The 26045-nt window shown below is 36.6% G+C and overlaps 1 pseudogene; it reads right to left on the bottom strand.

Annotated features, from left to right (window-relative positions):
* Nucleotides 1-1183: 1183 nt before the first annotated feature.
* On the bottom strand, nt 1184-21457 carry LOC131074001 (plasma membrane ATPase-like; annotated as a pseudogene).
* Between the last annotated feature and the right edge of the window lie 4588 nt (nt 21458-26045).

Raw genomic sequence — 26045 nt, 5'->3', positions numbered from 1 at the left:
CGCTCATAGCCATTTTTATGTGTATACACATATCATCATAAAAGTGAATCAAACTCTTTATAATTTACCCTAATGTATATTCAAATGATAACATAATGTAAAAAGGTGATATATACAAGAATATACTTCCCTCTTGTATACCATAAGAATACATTTTCACTTAATAGGGCAACTTCGATTCCCTTGGAAGTAGTTTATTATGTGGGATGTACACTTGCAAGAAACCAATCAAACCATTATTATATGATATAACCATATCACTCCTTAATTATAGAATATAACCAAGAAGATACATTGCCAAATGATTAACTTTACCCTAATAAATTATTCAATTTATTGATTTATGGTATCAATATTTATGAAAAAATGATAAGAAATATCAATAGGTACTTCTACCTCAAAGCATCTATGTAATTTCCCTTTGACAAGATATATTCATTTATAATTATTCAAAAGGTAACTAAAAAATAAATATGATTCTTACCAAAGTAATTTTGCAAGAAATGAAATCATTGTGTTTTAAGAGATGATAAATAAAACATTATATCCAACTTAGGGTAAGGAATACTTCCTATGAAATATATGCCAAGGAAGGAACAAATGTATCCTTCCTGCACACAAAAAACAGGGCTTGTTTATTGATAAATCAAAATATTCACATTGGGGATAAAATTTAAAAACTTTAAAACATATTCCCCATGTAAAGAGTTTGCCCTAAAAGAAATAAATTTACATCATATATTATGGTAAACTTTTGAGGCAAAACTATTTCAAATGCTTCATCAAATAATATTAGTAATAAAATAAACCTTTAAGGGTAATAAATTAATTTCTCAAAATGTAATTATGTTAGTGAATAACATTGAGAAATAATTACTTAAGAAAGAATTAAAAGTTAAAATGATGTTTGATAATCTTTTGAAGAAATAAAATCATTTTTACCTTTAATTATCAAATTAAAAAACAATTATCGAAACAATATACTTACCTCCTTAGCAGAATTAAAATAACATTACCTTCACCTCCTCGGAGTTCATCGATGTAACTTTCAATTATCAGGGTAAGTGTTTTTAAGTTTTATCGACGACCTGATGCATTTTTCTTTTGTTACTTTATCGATATAATTCACACCAATATCCCTACAGACGCTTTTATCTTCATTGGGGGTTGGAATAGCCTTTTTCTATTCCTCCCAAAGTCCTGATGTTACTCCGAAAAAATCACATGGGTCTCCTACACCCTCATTACTCTTTTCTAGAACTTGTTGTCTAGCCACAGCAAGGGCTCTCAGCCTGTGATCTGTAAACTTGTCCATGATGCCATACACCTTGCTTCTTAGAGCTTCCCGACTGTTGTAGAGATCACGAATCTACTCAAGAGATCCTTTATTGGCTCGATGCCAATTTCCTTCAGAACCACTATTAGTGAATGCTATACACTTGTCTACTGGATTAAATGATAGGAAATGGACTTCCCTGATACCTGGTTGAGCCTCCTTGGGGTCTACTAGCATTCCCACCATAGCTACATCAATGGCATCTTGACTCTCTATTCTTGAAGCTCTAGCAACCAGAAGTAACACATAATCTTTGACCACTCCAACGAGAAATGCCTCGACTAGACTTTTATCAATGCTCAACTTGTTGAGAGTCTATGTTCCAATTTTATCACTTCAAAGGACATTCATTTCAGTCATCTCTTCAATGGCATTCATTCTCTTTGTGATATCCCCCCATTGCGAGAGCTTGTGTGAGTCGATGGCCATAGTTACGAACAAAACCATGGGCATTGGAATTCCCCTGATCAATAGCACCAACAAATTGTTAGTCCTATCTCTGTTATTTCCAAATAAAGTGTGGACTCCAGTGGCAACAACAACTACCTCAATCTCTCCTTGTTTGCATGTAGAGCCAAAGTATACCTCCCCAGAATTCCTAGTTACTGGGAGAGATTCTCATGTTAGAGTGGACTAATCAATCTTTAAAGGGTCTCCTTCACGCAGCCTAGCATCAGCAGGAATGATATCTCCCAACTTAATGCTAATTATATCCCTAGAAACAAGGATAGAAGCATCTTCCTCCTGCCATCTGCCATCCCTAAGCACCTTGGTCTTGGGAGCTAAATGGGCCATTAGAGCAGCAGCAGCATTGCCTGCATTATTTGTGTTAACAATGGTTGCCCTATCGGGGATCTGGAGGGCTCTCAAATTCCTATGTCGATACCTAATGGGTTTCACCCATCGGACCCCACCTTACATCTTTAAAAGGTTAAACAAATTTACCTCTGGAAATAAAACTCCTTGGTTGATTGAAAACGTGCCTCAAAAGATGCTTGTAGATTTTTAAATCAATTTATTGAAATGATTTCAAAAGATATTGGCATTTTATTCTGTAGGATAAAATGATTTGAAATAAAATTGAAACCCCGAAATACATAATAAACCCTTTTATTTTTTCGTGATACAAAATATTTTTAGCTCCTTTTGCATGCAACACAAACTCAAAATAGTGTTGGCATCATATAGTTTCACAACATAAATAATTTAAAAACTGTAATATTAATTGGAGGACGAATATAATATTAACATTAAATATTTTCAATTAATATTATACTCAAGAAAAATAATTATAAGATAAAAATAAAATGACTTTCATGTAAAAAAGTAAAATGCAAACATAAGGCTTCAAGATGTAATTCATTCAGCATGATACTCCCGCAAAAAGCAATTCGTTAGTCTTTTACTATGATCACTTGATAAAACTTTTGAAATTGTATACTACAAATTTGAAGAAATTGCATTTAGATTTACTTTAGACAACATATCAAATAATCTCATATGAATCCGAAATTTAAAACGTAGGTCCTCAGATATACATGAAATACAAAAGAATAATTAATTTGACCTGATAGTGTTGAGATGAAAAAGAATGATGGTTTGAAAAGGTATACCTAGCTTAATCCTGGAATTTGTGAAACATATACATACCTCGAGCTAACCTCTTGATGGATTCACCAGACCTGGTTTCTGAAAGTTAGAATTGAATGAACCTACTTGATTATAAATGTTACACATGATTGAACATAGAAATCTGTTTTTTAGCATGAATCTGGAATTCTAAAATCCAAAAATTTTAGGGTTCCAACCGGGTACTCGAATCCATGATTTATTTCTAGCCTAGTTTGGGAATTTTACAAACTAAGACCCTAACACCGCCAAGGGAGGGCTAATGCAATTAGGCCTATTTTGAGCCTAGTAGAGACCTAGAAAGGTTAGGAAGCCAAAGCAATGGGATTGGTGATCCTAAAGCCTCAAAATACTTCAAAGACACCTGGTAGATTTATCGGGAGCCCATTGGTAGTGGTTGTGTGTTGAGATCCTTGCAGGAGTGGTTGGAGCCCTAGAGTGGTGTGTGTGTGTGTGATTGAGGTGGCAACCTCAAGAGGTGGAGTTGATTGTCCAAAAACCATTGGCAATACCTAGGAGGCAAGCCAAAGAGGTTCAGACCTTGGAGGTCTCACTAGAATAACCCCTACTAAGTGTCATTGGATGGACTTGAATAGTTGAAGGTTTGAGTAGGACAAGTCACTCAAGAAGGTGTATATAACCAAGCTCCAAGACTCTCTACATCAAAATGGTATCAGAGCCATTATTTGAAAGATTTGGTGTATGCTAGATTGTGAAGAATCAGAAGAAATTTCAATGTCTCCAAAGGTAATGACTCCATAAGCCATCTGGCAGTTGGTGGCAAAGATGATAGAAGGATTGAAGGATGTGGAAGGAAGTGGAGGAACCAGAGAGGTTAAGAAGAAGAAGGGGAAGGTTAAGACAGAATGGGGTGATGAGACTGATGAAGAAGTGGAAGATGGAGAGGAACAAACAGCAGTAGCCATGCCTTAAGACCAAAATCCATTCTTGGATGCATTCAAATCCATTTCCAAAGACAACTTGGATGGATTACCCACCTATGGAGGAAATCTCAATGGAGAAGAGTTGCTAGATTGGATAGAGGCTCTCAATAATCACTTTGATTACAAAGAGGTAGCAGAAGAGAAAAGAGTAAATGTGGCCAAATCAATATTGAGAGGATCAGCATTAGTTTGGTGAAATATGATGCAAGAAGAAAGGATACAAGAAGGCAAGAAGAAGATAACTTCGTGGGAGCGTATGAAGAATAGACTTAAGGCACAATTCCTTCTAGGGGATTATGAAGTTCAAATCCATAAGAGACTGCAAAATCTGAAACAAAGGGAGTTAGATGTCAATGCATACACTGAGGAATTCCACAAACTCGGTTTGAGGGCTAGGAAGCATGAGAATGAAGTGGAGAAGTTGGTTAGGTACATGAATGGCCTTAGACATAATATACAAGATGAGATAAGTATCCTCACACCAGACACTATCGATAAGTGTTTTCAGTTGGCCCTAAGAGCAAAAGAGAAGATCAAAAGGAGGAGTGAACAAAATCATAAACATAGGGGAGGTAAGAGTTTCAGAGGTAGAGAAAGCTTTGGTAGAGGGAAAAAATCACCAAGAATTGAAGAGTAGAAAGGCCAAGAAGGTAGTGAGGACTCTCAAAGAGGAACATTTAGAGGATCCTATAAAGGAAGGAGCAACTTTAGGGGCAAGTTTGGAAACTCAGGAAGAGGAAACACAATCTTCACCAGTAGGTGTTATCATTGCAATCAAGTTGGGCATAGAATGAGTAAGTGCTTAGGAAAAGCCTCAAGCTCATACATAGGGGAAAGAAGAACTCAATTGTTGCAAGAGGAGGACACTCAGAGTGTAACTTCTTCAATCAGCAAGGCAGGGCCAATGACAGATGGAGAAAACTTGAAGATGAGGAGAACAATGCTTAAGAGCCACCATAGAGGAAAAGTTTGTTTAGGACCACTTGTAGCTCACATGGGAAGATTTGTAAGGTGATTGTGAATTTAGGTTCCACAAAGAATATTGTCTCAGTTGAAATGGTGGACAAACTCAAACTGAAAATATTACCTCATCTCACTCCTTACAAGGTATCATGGCTCAACCGAGGTCAACATGTCTTAGTTGATGAACAAGAATGGGTGGATTTTGAAATTGGTGAGTATAAGGATAGGTTATTATGTGACATATTGCCTATGGATGCTTGTCATTTTTTGTTGGGCCATCCATGGCAATATGATGTGAGAGCTACTCATGATGGAGAAAAGAACAGCTATCTTATCACCAAGAATGGGAAGAAGTACAAAATGGATCCACTACCCAATCCAAAGGAAGAAAATCAAATAGGCTCAAGTGTGATTCTAATGAGAGGTAAAGAGTTTCTCAAAGTGTTGAAGTAAGAAGGACATCAAGGCCATGCTATAGTATTGAAGCTTAGAGATGAAGCTAAGGCATATCCAATGAGTGAAGTGCCTCAAGAGGTGCAAGGTCTACTCAAAAAATATGCAAAAGTAATAGGGGATGACATGCCTGATTCTTTTCCTCCAATGATAGATGTGAATCTTCAAATAGACTTAATACCAAGGGCCAATCTGCCAAACAAAGTTGCCTATAAAATGATACCTAGTCAAAGTGAACAGATCACCAAACAAGTGCAAGAACTCTTAGACAAAGTGTTAATCAAGAAGAGTTTGATTCCATGTGTTTTTCCTACTATGTTAGTGCTTGAAAAGGGAGGAAAATGGAAAATGTGCACGGACTCCAAAGCAATCAATAAGATTACTATAAGGTACCAGTTTCCCATGCCAAGAATTGAGGACCTATTGAATAATCTAGGAGGTGCAAGCTACTTCACAAAGGTGGACTTGAAGTCTGGTTATCATCTGATTAGAATCAGACCTGGAGATGAATGAAAGATAGTCTTTAGAACCAATACAGGCCTATATGAGTGGTTGGTGATGCCATTTGGCCTCACCAATGCACCTAGTACCTTCCAAAGGCTCATGAATGAAGTCTTAGTTGAGTTTATTGGTAGATTTGTTATTGTGTATCTTGATGACATTTTGACCTTCAATAGGTCCAAGGAGGAACATCTCAAGAATATGGAGATGGTCTTGAAGAAGTTAAAGGAGGCTCAACTCAAGATTAACCTTGAAAAATGTGAGTTTTTTAAAACAGAGCTTGTATACCTTGGTTTTGTTATTTTCCATGTCTATTTAAAGATGGATCTAAGAAAGGTAGAAGCAATACTTAATTGGCCTATCCCTAGGGGCATCAGTGAAGTTAGAAGCTTTCATGGAATGGCATCTTTTTATGGGAAGTTTGTGAGAAACTTTAGCCATGTTTGTGCTCCTATTCTCAATACCATTAAAGGAGGGATTAAGTGTCACTTTAAGTGGACAGAGAAAGCCAATAAGGGGTTTGAAATGTTGAAAACCAAGATAGTAGAGTTTCCAACCCTTAGATTGCCTGATTTCAATCAATTGTTTACAATAGAATGTGATGCAAGCCAAAGGGCAATAGGGGCAGTTTTAAGCCAAGAGGGTCATCCTATAGCTTTCTTCTCTAAAAATTTAAATGAATCTAAGAAAAGGTACTCCACATATGACTTGGAATCATATGAAATGGTTCAAGCATTGAAAAAGTGGCATCATTACTTGCTGCCCAAAGAATTTGTACTCTTCACTGACAACCATGCCCTTAGTTTCCTCAATGGGCAAGAGAAGTTGAACCAAAGAAACCTAAAGTGGGTTGAGTACTTACAATCCTATACATTCACTATCAAAAACAAGAAAGGGACAGCCAATAAGGTAGCTGATGCACTAAGTAGCAGAGTCATGACTATGCAGGAGATACAATTGTAAAGTGTGGGTTTGAGTGAGTTAAAAGACCTCTACAAGGTGATAAGGATTTTGCAGAGATATATAATATTTGTTCTAATTTTTCTAACACCTCACATGTCTCTTATTTAGAATACATGATACAGGAGGGTTTGTTGTTCAAAGGTCATCTTCTTTGCAAAACTCAACATTCTATGAGGCAAAATATTATCCAAGAGAAGCATTAAGGAGGTCTAGGAGGTCATTTTGGCATTAATAAGACTTTGGAGCAGGTTGGTAGGATTTATTATTGGCCCAAGTTGCAATCAGAAGTGAGAAGGTTTGTAGAGAAATGTACCATCCTCCAAAGAGCAAAAGGAACATCAATTAATGCAGGTCTATACCAACCCTTGGTCATACCTCAGAGGCCTTGGCAATGTTTGAGCATGGATTTTTTGTTAGGATTGCCTAGGACCCCAAGAGGACTTGATAGTGTGTATGTGGTGGTAGATAGGTTTAGAAAAATGGCACATTTCATACTGTATCTAGGAATCTAGAAATCATCAAAGCAATGTAAACACTAGCCTAGTTCAATCACGAAAACTCAATTGCAATGACCAATCCTAAAAAAACACTCAATAAAGACATGAAAACAAGACATCAATTCAAATGAAAACCATTGCAAACTTGAATGTCTCCTTCATGTGGCTCCATTGTCCTTCTTTCTCCTTCAAATAGCTTTGTTTGTGGATCTCACCTACTAGTGCATAACCATGATGTGAAAGCAAGTAGACAAGATGGTATCGCAAGAATACTAGAAGCGTGATTGATTCGACTAGGGACTTTGATTGAAGAAATTCATCCAATTTATAGACAAATTGGAGAAAAGACAAGATTAGCATGAATTTGATTCGAATGGAAATTTCAAATCAAGAATGACAAATATGACAAATTATGACAAATTGACACTTTCTATGCAAGATTGATTGATTGATCATTATGACAAATTGCTATGCAAAATTGATTGATTGACAATTATGACAAATTATGACAAATTTGCTATGTCATTCCCATGAAATTAGGAGAAAATAGAAAATTAGAAAATTAGATGGATTAGAAATTAGGAAATTAGAAAATGAGGAAATTAGGAATTAAGAAATTTAGAAAATGAGGAAATTAGGAATTAAGTGAATTAATTAACAATTTTTCATTTATTAATTAATTCACAAAGAAGGGAGGAATTAGTTAGCCAATTAAATAAACATTTAATTGTGACAAGAAGACTTAGGATAAATAAACTATTTAACCTAGAGGGAGAAAGGACAAACAAGGTTAAATGAATAAATCATGAAACCCTAGAAGATGAATTAGAAATGCAAGAATGACAATTAGGTCTTGACAAAAGATAATTGATATCGATTCAATTTGATCATGATTCTGACTGACAAAGGACCAATGCTGATAAGTGATTTGATTGATAAATGTGCCAATTGACGAGGAACAATGACTAATTGATCCAAATTGACATGATTGAGAAGGACGACGATCGATGACAAATCGATTACAAAATTACAAGATTGACAAGTTGATAAGGATCGACCAAAATCATGACTGAATATTGTTATTGACAAGACCAAATTCGAAAGCGAGACAAATGAAGAATGTAGAAGAAGGACTCGATGCTCACAAGTGATAAAGACCAAGTGCACGACATAGGAGAAATGTTAATGCGACGTAAAACCCTAAAATAAGGCAATGCGCAAATGTTAAAGTATGACTCCCCAAGCGTTGACCATTTTTAGACGTCTACATTTTGCCCCTCTTTGAGACAATGCGATTCTAAGTGTTGTTTCAAAGAACAATAATGAAAATACCCCAGACGTTGACAATGACATATGCATGCCCCCTCGAGGAATCGGCTGGAAACATCCAGAAAAGAGGCCAAGTGATCGATAAGAATGATAGAAAATGATAGGATCGAACGGACTGCCAAGACTGACGGAAGAAATGTTAGTAAGAAGAAATTAGACAAAGGACAGTTAGAGATGAAGAAAAACTTGCTTTCACAAATGCATAGAAGTAGGTGAGAACCTTTATTTAATGTAGCAAAGTAGATGTAGAGCATCATGGCATTGAAGGCCAGAGCTTAAACACAACCCCTTTTGCAAAAAGACAGACACATTGTACACAAGGAATGAGTGAAGCATCTTAGGGTGCATACATCAAGGGTCGAGGTATGTGCGGCGTTCATAGAGTGAACGTACTTATCACAGACACCCAATGATATAGTTGCCCCGGTTTGTAACAAACATTCCACAAACAACAATCACAACAAAAAAGAAAGGGACCATGAACCATTCCGGTCACTCTAAATCACTCAATGACATCATCGAGCAACATAGGAACATGATCGAAGATAAATCAATAAATGATAAGACTCGCTAATATCAACAAGTCAAACAAACATCTTGATCTTCATTGTCAAAAGTTGAAAGTGTTGATAGGATGATCATGTTGTCTGGTTTTAGGGAATGCAGTACCCCATCTAAGATAGGACATAGTCTAGTTTCAAGTATACCACACCCTGTATAAGACCCATGATAATGTGACAAGGACAAATGATATTGATGTTGACATTCGATTGATATGACAATTGTGATCAGTTTGAATGTTTGGTTTGATTGAAAAAGTATATCTATTAATGTGTGATTTCAGTAAAGCATAGTGTGTGATTGTGTGTCATTGGAGGGATGCTCAGTGGTCTATCTACGCACAAAGGGGATCATTTATTGTTTTGTTTGGCGAGTTTTATAATGTTTTTGTTCATTTTTTTAGGACATTATTTGATTTTATTTTTTTTGGATTATTTCAGGACTTTATTTGAATTTTTTTTATTATTTCAGGACGTTATTTGATTTTTTTGGATTATTTTAGGACATTCTTCAAATTTTTTTTGGATTTTTTTAGGACATTTTTCAATTTTTATGATTTTTCCCCCAGTGTCTAGCAAGGCAAGGAATATGACAAGTGAATAAATAGGCTTTCTGAAATGTTGGTGGATAGAGGGAAGACAAAGGCCTTTTATCATGGAGACAATACGGATGCAATTTTCAAGGGCTATTGCGTGATGGGACAAGAGACTGGATATGACAATGTAAAGCAGGAACATGGCATGAGGGACATGTCAAGAGGTTTTTGAAACCATGTTTAAATTTTGTGTCCTTATGTCAGATCAAGATCAAGGAATGAAAAAAAGTGTATGGATAGTGATAAGAGATGGATAGGATAAGCAAGACCAAGAATGGATAAGGGACATGGACTGAAGGTCGGGATAGGATACGGGATAGTGGCAGAAAGTTGCAAGAAGCCAGGGAATATGGATGAAAGGTTGTAATAAGCAAATGGATAAATGACCAAAACCTATGATGGACTAAAATCTGCAAGCATGATGCTCATGAAGATCCTTAGCCTTGTCAAGATCAAAGGTGGAAAGAGAAACTAGACATGAGGGACACTAGGATATGAAGGGTAATGACATGGTATGATAGGATAAAACCTGCCCCCAAGTGTGGTATGCAGGAAGTTCATAAATTATGCATGATGCCTGTTTGCTAGGTTTTCATCATGGTACTTGCACAAGGCGCCTATTTGCCAGGTTTTCACCAGTGGATGAATTATTTTTGCTTTACTTTTTTTTTTCTCACTTTTTTTTTTTTTTGTATTTTGACTTTTTCAATAGAAGATGGACACATGATAGGGGATGGAAGGAGGACTCAAACATATTTTTGTTTGGATAGTAGCCTTGAAAAAATGGACCATGACCTTTAAAAGTATGCTCAAAGACGTTGGTAGGATAAGGACATGGAAAAAGAGATGAAATTAAGGCAAGGATTTATGCAAAGGATGGGATCAAAGGGATCGAAGGATGGAAAATATGCATTGGATAATGGATAGGGTATCGGAAGAATGGGGATTTAGTGGATGGAAATGAAGGCAAGATCAACATTGGCACACACCTTGATGGGTGGTGGATTGATGGAGGAAAAATGGATCTCAGATTGTGAGATTTGGATAGAGGAATAGATTGGGATTTTGGGACATAAGGGCCTAAAATGGATGAAGAAGGTGATGGAGGAACAAATTTGAGAGGTTTGGATGGAGGAATATCAATTTTGGATGCCAAGTTGGATGTTTCTTTAGGCTTTTGTGCTTCAAGGAGCCACTTAGGAACCCACATTGTTTTGGATTTTGCTTGCTTTTGTGGTTCCTTGGAGTGCATTGCTTGCACAAGGGATTTAGGAACCCATATAGATTTTAACTTTTGTTTTTGAGCAATGGGCCTTTGTGGCCTTTTGGATATTTATTTTTCTTTATAGATCATATTGTTCTTTGTTTTGACATGTTGATTATATTGGATATGTTGATCCTTGAATACATGTGGATTGCTAGACTTATGACTTTTACGCTTGGCATCCAAATTGCTTGGAGGGGGAAAGGAATGCATGGATGGATATGAATGAAATGGAGTTATTTTGGATGGATGAAATTTACTCAAAGATGTGTACCTTTGCTGACCTTGCATAGAGGATGAAGGGATATAAGGACCTAAGATGGATGGAAAGTATGATGGGGAAGGTGTATGTTTTGATTTTGATGGAGGGATACCAACGTCTTGAGAGTGAGTTGTGTAGACATGACCCTTAAGATCTTCTTTGATATGGAGGGGTTCTTTCTCATGAAGGTCTACCCCTTTTCCTTTATGAATATTTTGACATGTAGGATACTCTTTTCTTTGGGAAGAAGACGCGAGTCCATTATGAGGTGGATATGATATGAGAGAAATAATGAGATCTTGAAGTGGATCGGATTGCACCAAAGTGGAAGAACCCATTATGCATGTCAAGGGTTCATGAACATCTTGCACTGACATGTTAGAATCATGAAGGGGATTAGGATCATGAGGGGGACTAGGATTGTGTAGTGGATATGGTTCAATGACAGGCTCTTCAAGAGATGGAATGGGAGAAATAATGGGATCATCAAAAGAAATGCAATCTTGGAGTGTATATGGAGCATTAAGACAAGGAGATGGAGGAACAAAAGGATCTTGTGGAGGATTTAAAGGAATAATTTGATCTTGACAAGGAGGAAGATCATTGGAATCCTCTTTAAAGTTGCTTTGCTCTGGACTTTTAATGGGATCATCGGAAAGGATGGAAGGGATATCTTGATCTTTCTTAAGAAGTGGAATGTCAATGGGATTGAAAGGACATTTTTTTCATGAAATGGAAGGGGATCATTTGGGATTGGATGGATTGGGATATCTTGATCTTGCTTGGGGAATGGAGTGTCAATAGGACTTTGGATAGGATGGACAAGAATAGGGGAATCATTGTGAGTGTTTGGGAACATGGGGTCCTGGTCAACAATTGGATGGGATGATAAGGTTTCAGGATCTTCATCTATATCTTTTTTAAGACACGTTTCTTCATGCTCTAAGTTATCCTCTTGACATGAGGTTGAACTTTGGATATGCATGGGGGATTCTGAAAAGGAATCAATGTTTTGGCATGAAGGAAATGCACTTTGAACATTTGTGATGGATTCTGGCAAGGAATCAATGCTTGAACATGAGGAAGAGGGACTTCGAATGGGGTCCTCTAAAATAGGTAATGGCAATAAAGTGCATGGTGGCATTGGGTCTTGTATTTTTGAAACATGACAAGGATGTGCATCATGAATTGGATTATCTTGGAAATCAATTATGGATAGCTCTTGGATAATTGCATCCTTGGGTGTATTGTTTGATGAGGACAATATGGAAGGTTCTTGTGAAACTTCTAAAGGTGTAGGGATAGATGCCACTGGAGAGTCAATTTGTTTGTGGGGGGATGAGGCATTGCTAGACATAATTGTATTATCTTGATCTTCCTCAAAGAACTCACTTGGTAGTTTCCTTAAGATCATTGCAATAAAGCCACCTTTCTTTTGAGGTTTTGACATAGTTGTATCTGGAATTTGAACTTGTTTGGCAAGGAGTTGATTCTGATCTGATGTCATGTTTTGATATTGGACTTGGTTCAATTGTTCTGACATGTTTGAAACTTGGGTTGGTGTGTGCTACAACCTTTGTTTTTGAATGTTTGGTTGTGGTTGTTGACATTGATATGTTGATTGAACTTGTTGATATTCCACCATTGGTTGAACTATTTGTGGACATTGTATAGTTGGTTGGACATATTGTTAAAATTAGACCATTGGTTGTGTTGGTTGTATATGTTGAACAATTGGTTGAACCATTGGTTGTATTGGTTGAAAATCTGATTGATAGTAAACACCTTCTTGTTCTTGTTGTGGAGACACATAATGTTGAAATTGATGTTGTCTCTTTTCTTGAAATTGTTTCATCATCTCTATTTGGGAGAGGAGAGCTGGTATGTTTGATCGTTCAAGAAGAGATCTTACATCAATTGGCTCAATCTTTGGATTTCGACCTGGAAATTTTTGAAACATTTTGGACATTTGTGATCTATTCTTCTCAATGTTTTTCACTCTTTGTTCGAAAATCTCATTTTCTTGAGCTAGTTTCTCCTCTAGTTTTGGTATTTGGAGACTTGTTTCATCATAAAAAGTTTGATCGATATTGCCTTGTTGTTGGGTTGGATATAATTGTGATTGCCTTGGTTTAAAATTCGATTGCATTATCAGTTGATACATCAAACTTTGTTGCATCATTGGTGCTTGAAACCTTGTTTCAATAGACATGTCACTATACAATGTTTTTGGGATTTTTGATTTTAAAAGGATGATATATGATATGCAACTAAATGCAACCTAAATAAATGAAAATGTAATCTATGGCAAGAATGCAACCTATTTTTTTGTTGTTTTTCAAGATTTAGACAAACTTATGAATGCAATTCTGAAAATGAGACCCTTAGGAAATTGAAATGATGTCTAGACCTCAAAGGACAAAATGACAATGTCTCCCCTATATGCTTGGATACTAAGCTAGGTTTGACCAAATGACATTGATGAAAAAAGACAAAAGTTTGATAAGGTCTAGACTTCTTAACAATGACTTAGGGTTTATCAAAGATTTGCAATTACTCAAGTATGACAAAACCTAGTTTTGACACTATATGCAAAGGGACAATTACTATGCAAATGACCCTAGTATGATATGATAATGACCTAAACTTAATGAAGAGACCTAGGGTATGCAAATGCAAATGTATGACAATGTCAACCTAAGGCAAAACCTAAGGTTGAATTATGAAATGGTATTGCTCTAATGCAAGAGGACACATGCAAATGGATGACCCTTATTGATATGCAAAGGAGTATGACCTAGGTGAAACTTAACCTTGGTAATTGAAAATGAATTTGCCAAATGCAAACCTAGGATGAACCTAAATCTAAGTGACATGAATGTTGAGACAAGATTTTGAAAAATGTTTGACAACCATGTTTGAAGGTGTATTGAACTTTGTTGAATGAAATACTCTTGTGTTTAACCTTGTTTTGAATCAATTTGTCTTGTTTTTGAAATGAGACACAACTCAACTTTTGACAAACAAAAAAGACAAGATATTTCAACTTAGACTCAAGACAATCATGCTCATTCACACATTTCTTATGGTAGGCAAGGACAGTAGGTACTTGAGAGGTAGACTCGTTATGAGATTCAAGGAGAATACATAGATGCTTGACCCCACAGGCTCCCCTCCACGGCACTCACTTCTCAGGGCAGCCAAGCATCAGTCCCCATGGAAATCTCCCCATGGCGAACTTAGTATCTCTTCCGAGTATCTGAACTTGTCCTTCTCAAGCAACTAGAAGGATTTTTGGCCTCTAAATACAAGGTGTTTAGTAAGGATTTCTGTTAAGCATTACTCCTTGGTGTCACGCAAGTGTGATTGAGACATTAAGCCCATCAAGATACCAAACAAATGTAGTCATGCAAGCACAATTTAGACCTTGAGGCCCTACTTAGATGTTGATATGAGAAAGAGTCCAAGGGTCATCACTTCCCAAGTAACTACAATTCCCACGTAACCCTTCCTTCAAAGCTTTCACCCATCAGGTATTTATTTATAGTGAGTTAGAATGCCAAGGTATTCTAGTTTTACTCACTTTGGGTCATTCCCTTCTCATGATTATCACTTGCTTGCAAAAGAAAGAAAATGGTCGGGAAGGCAGGCCCTCTAAAGGTAACAAACAATCTGAGCCATGAGAATGGTATCGAAGATCTGGATTTTTGATCACCCTAAGAAGGATGAGAGAATACTCTCCTACTCCAATGTCAAACTCAATAATCAAAGCAAGCACACGTTCATTCCATCCTACTTAGCAATCATACTAGGTGCCTAATTATGAATTACAAACACAAAGTTTAGTTGGAGTACAAGGCAACCTGCAAAACCACCAAGTCAGAAGTTTGATTTGTTTGATCTTTGACTAGCGAACCTGCATAAAATTCGCTAGTAGTTTCATTTTTGTCTTTGCCATATGTAATGCCAAGGTGCTGCACAAAGGATCGGTACCAAAGAAAAACCAAAATGCAGAAACAAAATGCAAAACAAAGCAATTTGCAAGTAAAAACACTTCTTTTTACCTCTATTTCTGGCCCTACACAGGCGCAGAATGTCTCACATAGGCGCAGAATGCAGTAACACAGGTGCAAAATGTAGTAACATAAGCACAGATCCCTTTGACACAGGTGCAGAAGTCCTTGACACAGGTGCAGAATGCTTGACACAGGCGCAGATTGCTCCTACACAGGCGCAGAAGTTCTCAGAAAGCCCTGCATTACCCTATTTCTTGGGTTTTTCACCTGAAAATCAACTCAAAAGCACTCAAAAGCCTGATTAGGGGGTTAGTTCACGTCAGGTTCACCAATTAATGTAGCTAGGAAATCTGGAAATCATCAAAGCAATGTAAACACTAGCCTAGTTCAATCACAAAAACTCAATTGCAATGACCAATCCTAAAAAAACACTCAATAAAGACATGAAAACAAGACATCAATTCAAACGCAAACCATTGCAAACTTGAATGTCTCCTTCATGTGGCTCCATTGTCCTTCTTTCTCCTTCAAATAGCTTTGTTTGTGGATCTCACCTACTAGTGCATAAGCATGATGTGAAAGCAAGTAGACAAGATGGTAGCGCAAGAATACTAGAAGCGTGATTGATTCGACCAGGGACTTTGATTGAAGAAATTCATCCAATTTATAGACAAATTGGAGAAAAGACAAGATTAGCATGAATTTGATTCAAATGGAAATTTCAAATCAAGAATGACAAATATGACAAATTATGACAAATTGACACTTTCTATGCAAGATTGATTGATTGATCATTATGACAAATTGCTATGCAAAATTGATTGATTGACAATTATGACAAATTATGACAAATTTGCTATGTCATTCCCATGAAATTAGGAGAAAATAGAAAATTAGAAAATTAGATGGATTAGAAATTAGGAGATTAGAAAATGAGGAAATTAGGAATTAAGTGAATTAATTAACAATTTTTCATTTATTAATTAATTCACAAAGAAGGGAGGAATTAGTTAGCCAATTAAATAAACATTTAATTGTGACAAGAAGACTTAGGATAAATAAACTATTTAACCTAGAGGGAGAAAGGACAAACAAGGTTAAATGAATAAATCATGAAACCCTAGAAGATGAATTAGAAATGCAAGAATGAGAATTAGGTCTTGACAAAAGATAATTGATATCGATTCGATTTGATCATGATTCTGACTGACAAAGGACCAATGCTGATAAGTGATTTGATTGATAAATGCACCAATTGATGAGGAACAATGACTAATTGATCCAAATTGACATGATTGAGAAGGACGACGATTGATGACAAATTGATCACAAAATTACAAGATTGACAAGTTGATAAGGATCGACCAAAATCATGACTGAAGATTGTTATTGACAAGACCAAATTTTAAAGCGAGATGAATGAAGAATGCAAAAGAAGGACTCAATGCTCGCAAATGATAAAGACCAAGTGCGCGACATAGGAGAAATGTTAATGCGACGCAAAACCCTAAAATAAGGCAATGCGCAAATGTTAAAGTATGATTCCGCAAGCGTTGACCATTTTTAGACGTCTACACATACCTTGCAAGAGAACCAATGATGTCACCTATATAGCAGGCCTCTTCTTCAAGGAGATAGTCAAGATTCATGGTCTTCTAATCAGCATTGTTAGTGATAGAGATGTGAAGTTTTTGAGCCACTTTTGGAGGACACTTTGGAGGAAGTTGGGCACCAAGTTATCTTTTTCATTTTCCTATCATCCTCAATCAGATGGTCAGATAGAGGTAGTCAATCGGTCATTGGGTAACTTGCTAAGATGTCTTACAAAACAACATGGGCATACTTGGGATCTAGTACTTGGACAGGCAGAATATGCATATAATGACTCAGTAAATTGTAGCATAGATAAAATTACTTTTAAGATAGTGTATGGATTCCATCCTAGGGGCATATTAGAGCTCAGAGATCTCAGTTTAATGGCACCTAAGAGTGCACAAGGGGAGAACTTTGTAGAAGGTATTAAAGAAGTGCATGATAAGGTAAGACAGTCCTTACAACAAAAATTTGAGTAGTATAAGGTTCAAGCTGATAAAACAAGGATAAATGTACAATTTCAAGTGGGAGACTTAGTGTTAGCATACCTTAGGAAGGAGAGACTTCCAAAAGGGAAGCCTATCAAGCTCATGATGAAGAAAATTGGACCTCTCAAGGTGGTACACAAGTATGGGCAGAATGCATATGAAGTTGAACTTCCTCCTACCTTGGGGATATCTCCTATTTTCAATGTATGTGATCTCTATCCATACAAGGGAGAGCCACGAACAAAATAGATGGACATGCCATCACCGGTTCATGAAGATTAGATAAAGGATTTGCCACCTAGTCAACCAATTAAGTTGGAGAGTATCTTAGATACCAAGATAGTAAAGAAGAAAAGGAAAGGAATTTATAAGCACTATCTTGTCCAGTGGGAAGGGTAACTTGATTCATATGCCATGTGGATGTCAAAGGCAGATATACTTCAGCATGGAGTGGAGATTTCTGACCTTTTAACTCAAGGGACTTGAGTTCTTTGTCCCAGGGGAGTATGGTGCAGGGCACCTAACACTTCAAGTATAAAATTTTTGTTTCCTTTCAAGTTTGTGAGTTATCTTTGTGATGTAATAATGGACCAACCATTTAGGACTCAGTAGAGCCATGTTTGATTTGTCCAAGTTTTGGTTTGAGTCAGTTGTGTTCAGGATGCTGACAGTCTAAGAAGTGAGATGCTTAGGTAGTTCACAGGTGAAGTAATCCAGATGAATGTATTCATGTATTAGGGGTAAATTGTGTTGTGTTTGGGTCTTCTAGGGTTTTTGAGGACCTTCATAGTCTTAAAATTCATTAGAAAATAAAGTTGCATCCTTGAGTCAAAAGATGTAAAAAGTTGTTGAGCAACATTTTGCAATTTCTTGCAAAAGTTGCATTTTTGGTTGAAGGCATTGAAAAGTTGGTTAAAACAACTAAAACAAGAGCATAAAAGAAAAAATTCACTTCATTGTAAGTATTGGAGGATTGGAAATGCAAGAGCAAGTTTTTGGATTGTGAAGCAAACTTGTTTTCACCAGTTTTTGACAATTTTTCACTTGTTTTCATTGCTTGTACGGTCTAGTACGGACTAGATGGTGTAAACTCATTGTAGTTCATGAGTTTCCATTGTATTTTTCTTCATTAATTTTAATTTTAAGGTTCGATTGTCCTAGGTTGCTGATATTTCTTCCATTCTTTGCAACTAGGTGCAAAACCCTTGCAAGTAGGGTTTAAGAGCAAGAAAATGGCCCTAACCTAAGCATTATTTGATGGAACCTATTGAAATAATTAAGAATGTTGGGATAGGGTCTATACATAGCTTTATTATAGGATTTGTGGTCTTGCAGATCCTTGAGGAGGAGAAACAATGAAGCCCTAGGCTCGCCGTTGGGAGTAGGTGAGTTAGGACAGTAAGAAAAGTGTGATTTATGAGTACATGGGGATTGGTGTAGGACCAAGTGACACATGAATGGAAATCCCTTTGATTTCCCTTGAATAATCCTACATTTTTTTGAGCATGAGTTTTGATTGGTGAAGAGTTTCAGACTCATCTTGCTAAGTCACCCAGTGAGGCCTAAACCCTCCAAAATAGTGCAGCGTTGGAAACCCCACTTGTATAGATAATGAACATGCACTTTTTTAGTATTGTCTATAACTTCCAAAATAGTACTCAAATCCATGATATATTTCTAGCCTTGTTTGGGAATTTGACAAACTAAGACCCTAACACCGCTAAGGGAGGGCTAATGCAATTAGGCCTATTTTGAGCCCAATAGAGACCTAGAAAGGTTAGGAAGCCAAAGTGATGGGATTGGTGATCCTAAATCCTCAAAATACTTTAAAGACACCTGGTAGATGCATCAGGAGCCCATTGGTAGTTTTTGTGTGTTGAGATCCTTGCAGGAGTGGTTGGAGCCCTAGAGTGGTGTGTGTGATTGAGGTGGCAACCTAAAGAGGTGGATTTGATTGTCCAAAAACCATTCCCTATACCTAGGAGGCAAGCCAAAAAGGTTTAGACCTTGGGGGTCTCATTAGCATAATCCCTACTAAGTTCCATTGGATGGACTTGATTAGTTGAAGGGTTGAGTAGGACAAGTCACTCAAGAAGGTGTATAGAACCAAGCTCCAAGGCTCTCTGCATCAATTATTTTTTCTTTGTTTGTTGCTTGTGGTTTATTCTTTAGTAATGTATATACTCATCTAAGGACATTATTGGCAAAATATCATCGAGGACATTCCAAGTTATGCATGAAAGAGGATAATCTTTGTCTATTTCGGCAAGCAATACTTAGGTCATCTTGGTCTCATTGTACCTAGATGTTTGTATTAACTTCCTAAATCAAAGTCCATGTAAGAAATGCTCAGGTCATCCTAGTGTAATTATACCTAGGTTCTTTTATTATCTTACAACATTTTAAAAGCTCAATGATGAAATAAAGCATTGCTACAATGTGTTGAAAAGATGACAAATTCATTTAGGAAGGTTTTACATTATTCATATAGGTGTTCCATTTAATTTTATTTAGTCTTTCATAAAGATCAACGGTTGTTAAGAGATATGATTGAGTATACTTGGACATATTAAAAAAAAAGAAACAAACATTTGCATTCATTTTAGTGTTTTTAGGGTGCATTCTATCAATTTAGAATTCGTTACATTTATCATTTGAGTCTTTTAGGTTCATTCATTTATCACATCATTATAAGCATTTCATAAATACAACATCATAAAATCATATAACATATCTGCATTTCATAATACTATCATCACATCATCATATAGGAAATCAAATCACATATGTATCATTACCATTATAAGCATTTCATCAATAAAGCATGAAAAACAACATATATCCACCATAAGTGTGCATGATTGGCAACATTTCTAAATCACTGCATATAACATCATGACAAATATAACCTCATAATTTTGCATATAGGAATCATCATCATATGGAATATAATAAATATCATGAACATCATAATCATATATCATAAGAAGTAAAAGCACGTTGATCATCATCATAGTAAGCATGTAAGTCAAATAAAAACCACATATAGAGTCCATGAAAGTTATTTTGCATATCATGAATCATAAAATGTCCAAGTATACAATGATATCTGAATCTAAAAGTGTACAAGTCCCAAATGATATAACAAAATATAAAATCAAGTCTCTAATACATCAAGTGGCACTAACACCTGAGTCACTACACCTTTGAGCCCTTATGCCTGCTCCACCAGATGGCCCTGCCCCTAGATCTGAATCTTTGTGAGGTAGCCCCATGACACTACCACTCTCTATTTGAGCTCGTCTAGATGGCCATTGAGAGGTCAATACATAATTGCCTACTCTTTAACTAGGATGAACCACGCTTTCATATAAACCACGCCAGTGAGCTATCTCCTTCTCAGCATGAACCATCTCTCTAATAGTATCCCCATGTACTCCCTGTGTGCCAACCTACTTGACGGCCTCTAACATGCCCTCTACCCATCTGTACCTCTCAATGGCAGTGCCTCTCTTGAGCATCAAGGCCTACATTTGAATCTATAGTTTATCAACCTATACTTATAGCTAACCAACCTGAGCTCTCAAAGTATCTCTATCATACTGTGGTTTTTGTGCCTCTCCCCCCTAAACCTATTGCTGATGTATGGGCTATGATATAACAATCCTTTGCCTAATCAAAGTTACATAATCCTCTGACTCATATCCCCCACAACCACCCACACCTACAATATCTTTCACAATATGTAGTGGACCCCCTCTACCCTCTGACCCTCGGCCTGTATCTCTACCTATGCCTCGACTAGCATCATCACCTCTCCCTTGGCCCTCCATAGAATTTGAATCTCTACCTCTCCCTCAGCCCATGATATCACCTCCATCTCGTCCCCCATCTCTCCCACCTCTACCCTGAGCCATAGGAAGTCCTCTAACTCCAGCTCCAAAAGGTCTACCCTGTACTTGAGCTCTTCCTCCCCTAGGACCTCCTCTCCCATCATCTCCTCCCTCTCCATCTCCGCCATGACCACCCCAACATCTCCTCCTCCTTGATCATCTATCTCCATCCTCATCATCATCTAAATCACTTGAACTGGGTGGTGCCTCTGCAAGATCAGTAAATATAGGGAATGGATGCTCTATGAAGTACCGAGCATACTCCTCTGTCATACTGGAATCCAATATGTGTGGTTGTATATCATATGCAATATGAGGCATAGCAATTAACTCTACATAAGCAACATCAAAAGACAGCAATGGTCCCCACTCTGATATATCCTTCTATATCTAAATATACAAGCCAACTCCCTATGGCATACCCTGAATCCTCCCAAACTACCTGTAAATATAGCCGATCAACTATTGCTCAATGATATAAGAGGTCCTACCAATGAGGTATCAGTTGTGATAGATAACTGGAAGTACTCTAGCATCATCCATCCATGGCTCACAAGTGACATATGGTTGCCACACAACGATGTCCATATTATCCAACCTATATGCCCAGTACTCAAGCTTACCTAGCTTGGGCTGGGTAACAACACCTTGATAGAAGTAAATGAAAGGTTGTCCATCTCCTCTGACCCAATCATGGATAGGTCATGTGATAGCTATATGCTCCCAGCACCATATATCTAATAGTGTAACAACTGAAGCCAAGCTTGGATCACCATCATAGACCACCTGATGTAGATCATGGTATAAATGTGCTAGCATACAAACTCCCCAAGCATATCATGTCCTGTGTTGCATAATTTGTAGTAGAATACGACCCCAACTAACTAAAAGACCATGGGATCTCCTATCAAGATAGATAAATCCTCCAATCAAACCATCCAATATAGAAGGTAGAGGCTCATAGTACATCAACATGTCCTCCTATCTAACCTTGGAACCATCAATACTCTCATCACCAAAAACTATCCTCAAAGTTGTTGTCCCACCCATCTCACAATGATCATACTAGACAAGCTCACCAATAATAGGGATATAAATATTCCTTTACACATCCTCTAAATTCATATTGATCTCTCCAGTGAGAAGGTGAAAAGAGTTGTGGTCGCTATGCCACCTCTCTGCAAGTGTTGTTAGTAACCCCAGTTTGTCCTGATCACAGGCTTATACAAGACATGTCTCAATCCACAAGCATCTATGTGCCTAATCGATGTAGCATCTAAATTGCATATCAAAAGTCTCATGGATGGGAATCTCTCCCAACACTGGAGGACATCCAAATCCTCCTAGAACAACACACATTGGTATTTAAGTCAGTTATTTATCAATCAATCAAACTATCAATGGTAAATAGTTTCCTAACCTATCAGCTCTTCATCATAGACTAGATATGTCTCTTTGAGCAAATATCAAACCAGCAAATCATTCATCATGATTTTTAATCATTGACCAAACTGTCAAAACCGGCTTGTGACAAAAGTGCTATAGTTATAAGCAAAAGTGCTAATACACCTAACATTTGTGCTGAAAGGAATGAAAGCGCTACAACAATCAATGTATGTGTTATAGAAATTAACAAAAATGTTGAAAGAAATGAAAGCGTTAAATCATTTTACATGTGTGCCAATGAGGATGTTTTCCTTTGAGCTTGCATATACAGGTTGCTCAACCCTAGTCTGCTATGTCAGTGTCTTTCTTCCAAAATCAGTCTTTTTCCTGTATGACCTTGTCACCCTATCTTATCAGTCCTTTCTAGCCTTTATTTCTTATCGAGAGATTGTTTGTGATTTTTTTCAGCAAAGTTCATCCAATCTCTTGAGGGGGCATATCATTCCTGTCTTGGGGAAACTTTGTATCGGTTTATCTTCTTTGAGCCAACGCGAAAAGCTACATTGTCTCAAAGAGGGCAAAAATGTAGACACCTAAGATTGTCCTAGTTTAATTAAATAAAAAAAATTATTTATTTAACTATTTTATCCTAAGTATTCTATTAATTAAATAAATTCTTATTTATTTAATTAATTCATTTAGCCTCTTCTAAGCCTTTCCTCATTTATATAATTTTATTTATTTATTTAAAATATCTTTCCCTAAATTAAATAAATATTTTATTTATTTAATTGGTCCCACTTCTTCTATTAATTAAATAAATATTTATTTATTTAATTAATTCATTAGCTTTTTCTCTTCATGACACTTGTCATTTATCTCTTAATTTTCCTCTACCTACCACCTTCATTATTTTATTATTTCTTCTACCTACCCTTTAATCCTAGCCGACCATTTATTTCTTTTGCCTATTAATCTTATTCCTCCATTTTCTAAAGTGTCTTCTATATAAGAGGATTCTTTCATTATTATCAACCCTAATCAGTACTTTATGCAATCTAGCCTTCTTGTAATCAAGCAACTTCACAACCACAATTTGTTCTTTGTTGAGCTCTTGTGCACATACAAAATCTGAGAGCAAATGTATCCAACAAGATCAATGGAGATGGGAGACAGTGGAGATTAAAATCCTACTTGCCATGTGAATGGTATTATTGTTTAATTTGTTGATTTGCAAGTTCTAAGGTATCTTCATTGGTGCATGGTGAATGTTTTATTGTAGGACTAGGGTTTGTTGTGGTTAGATCTTTGTAGTTTTGCAATAGTTTGTCATCATCATTTTTCACTGTATACACGAGTTATTATGATGTTATCATAGGAATACTTGGTTTGGTTCTTAAAATGAATTTGGAGGTGTTTCTCATTGTATTGGAGATTGAATTGGTTGTCTTATATTGTGTTCATGTGATGTTGACCAAGCCCTTGTTGGATTGAGCTCTTGGGAGCCAATCCCTGCTTAACAAGAACCACTCAGTGTGTGTTACTTGGAGTGAAATTATGGATTTTAGTTGTGTTGGATACCTAAGTGTCTCTTTGTGTTGGTTGTGGGTGAATTGAGTTGAGTGGAAATAAAATGAGTCCTCCTAAACTACACCTTTTCTTGTAGGAGTCATCTGGTGACCCGGTGTCTCAAGACAACCCATTTTCTCACTTTTTTTTCCCAATTCTCTCAACTCAAGAATCCTATGGTCATTCTAACTTCACCAGTGGGTTTAGTGTGTCTAGGGATTCAAATAACTCATCTGAGAAGCTCACTGGTTTTGGACAGACACGCATCTCAGGGACATCAGTGCAAGTTCACCCATCTAGAGGACACCAATGCCTATCTAGGGCACCAACATGGGTAGAGGACGTCAACACACCACACTAATTTCCTTCTAGCACATTAATGTCCAGTGATATTGTCTGGTCTCACCTCATCCCAAGAGCCTGTACTTGCCCATTCAATTTAGAGGTGATTCTAGATATGAGGGTTTTGCAGGTTGTTTATTGCAGATTTGAGGATTTTGGGTTTGTAGTTATGATGGGTTGTTGGCATATTTGGGGCTAGAAAAATGATGGGTCAACTAGGTTTCTTGGTTGTGATTTTATATGAGGGTTTTGTGGGGGGGATGTTTTAGATGACCTCTTGGGAAAAAACAAACCACACCATTGGATCTATGTTTGTCAAGAAATGAAAATTGATATAAAATTTAGCCTGTTTTGGTGAAGAAGAAAAAGAAAAAAACACCAACTCAATCTTACGACCGAACCAGGGCGTCAATATTTTATTCGCAGAAAATATCAAAAAAAATAATCTTATTGATTTATTTTTCGAACCTGCAATTGTTTGAAAAAAAAATGTCTATGGGGGCAAATTGAAAATAGTAATTTTAAAAAAATTATTATTATTTGTTTGGGCGAGTTTGCAAACTCCCCCCCTTCCATGTGGCCCACAGTACATAGTGGTACCGGGTACCACTACCAGTACTAGTAATGAGGGCCAACATCGAGGATCCCTCCTCCTGGGTATGGGTTTCCCAACAAGGGCCCACCATGACAGTGGGTCTCCTAAACAAACAATAAAAATTATTTAGTTTTATCACCCCTTTTAAAGAAAATTTCAATTTGCTTTTATAAAGTTTTTAAACAAAAATTTGAAAAATTGTAATATTTCGTCAAATAAAATTTATATGTCATGTTTTATATTTGTTCAGGTTTGGGGGTGACCTTGAATATATTTTATTTTTAAATTTGAAAAATCAATATTATGGCATATTGGGAAAAAATAAATTGGAGTACATTATTGCATATATAGTCGAATAGGCGTTCCATAGAGCATAACTTGGACGTATGGTGTCATATTTATGACTTCTTCTAGTCATTGGAAAGGTAAATTAGAGCACTACACGATAGTATGATCAATTTTTCCATATTTTTTTGTTTGGGCAATAAAATATTAGCTGGAAATGGTGAGTTTCCTTTATGACTTTGAGAAGTCATCACTTGAGCACACAGAGTCAGATTTTGGACTTCTTATAGTTGACTGAAAGCTCATGGAGAGCACTACACATTGGTTCAAGTTTGGAGAAAGTTTGATATGATTTATTTGGAAATATATTGACCTGGTCTATTTATGGGTTCTTTTGACTATGGTGACATTATGAGTTTATGACATATTGTATATTAGAGATTTGGATTTTATGTCATTGTACACTTGATGTTGTATCTTAGATTTCTCTCATGTTGAAATGGTTATCAATTTTAATATGAGTATGTATGTTACATTGTTGGGTCTATAAGTTGTGCAATGTTGTAGGTAATCTATACTTG

The sequence above is a fragment of the Cryptomeria japonica genome, chromosome 9, assembly GCF_030272615.1.
Source record: "Cryptomeria japonica chromosome 9, Sugi_1.0, whole genome shotgun sequence".
NCBI classification, from domain to species: Eukaryota; Viridiplantae; Streptophyta; class Pinopsida; order Cupressales; family Cupressaceae; genus Cryptomeria; species Cryptomeria japonica.
The sequence above is the reverse complement of the archived record's forward strand: the minus strand, read 5'-3'. Positions and strand labels throughout refer to the sequence as shown.